Source organism: Tenrec ecaudatus, chromosome 12, assembly GCF_050624435.1.
Source record: "Tenrec ecaudatus isolate mTenEca1 chromosome 12, mTenEca1.hap1, whole genome shotgun sequence".
Lineage (NCBI taxonomy): Eukaryota > Metazoa > Chordata > Mammalia > Afrosoricida > Tenrecidae > Tenrec > Tenrec ecaudatus.
The window spans coordinates 29203756-29204969 of NC_134541.1; positions in this window are offsets into that span (position 1 = coordinate 29203756).

The window sequence follows — 1214 nt, forward strand, 5'->3', positions numbered from 1 at the left end:
CTGTCTGGTAGCAAGACTGTTCACATCCCTGACTAGTCAGAGGGGATTCATAAGGGCTTAACCCATATGTGTACCCTGTAATTAACTTTTATTTTTGAACAGTATTAGATTGACAGAATTATTGCATAATAGAGAATTTCCACAACGTTCATTTGGTTTTCTCTGTTAACATCTCAACTGAGGATTGCACATTTGTCATAATCTAACATTGAGACAGCATGGCTCAGGAATGCTGTTCAGATCGCGCCAGGTTTTCCATGATTTCCTCTCTGGTCTTCTCCAGAATCTCATGCAGCAGTCTGTTGTCCCCTCACTGCCATCCAGTCGATGTCGACTCAGAGGGACCCTATAGGACAGGGTAGAACTACCCCCGTGTGTGTGGTTTTTTAAAACCAATAGACAATTTTATTTATTTACTTTTCAGTAAGTTTAAGTCTTTGCAGGGCACAGCATCACACAGATTCTGTGTCCAGGACCCTTGGCAGGCAGGCAGCTCCGGAGTTTGGCTGGAACCACACCAGTGTCCATGGGCGAGCGTTGCCTTTCCCCAGCTGACTGAGTCTGCTAGGCTTGCCGCCAGGAGTTGCTAAGGTGTTCATTGCTTTGTTCACATCTCTTTCCCAAATATAATGTAAACACCTTCCATTTTCTGGCTCCGGTGAGCCTGCTGACAGCCAGCAAAGATGGCCTTGGAGCGCGGCCTTCAGACATGGGCCATTTGGAAGTCCCGTTCCCAACAGGCCTCCTCAGGCTCCAATGTGGCAGAAAAAGGTAAGCAAGAGCCCAGCCCCCAGACTAACTCTTCACGGGACTAGAAAGCCTTGTCTGTCTCCCGAGGAACGGATGGTGGTTTCAAACTACTGACCTTGCAGTTAGCAGCCCATGCATACCTACAACGTCACCAGGGCCCCTCCTGTCTCCTTACACTCCTGAAAGTATCGTTTTATGATATTTTTGGTCATGGTTTTTATGGCAGCTCCTGTTCAGTTCCTACACAACTCATCCAGTGCTAACGGCTTACAAGCTTTACAATGCGGGGAGAGTCCATTGCTAGTCATCTGATTTTCCTGCCTCCTTACTTCCTCAACCTTGTTTTAAAGTAATTGTTAACTGTGCTTTGTGAAGCAGGTTTTTGTTTGCTTGCTTGTTTCCAGCCAAGGTGACCTCAGGGGTTAGTCGGGTGGTTGTTGAGGTTTTGAAGATAATCGTCTTGG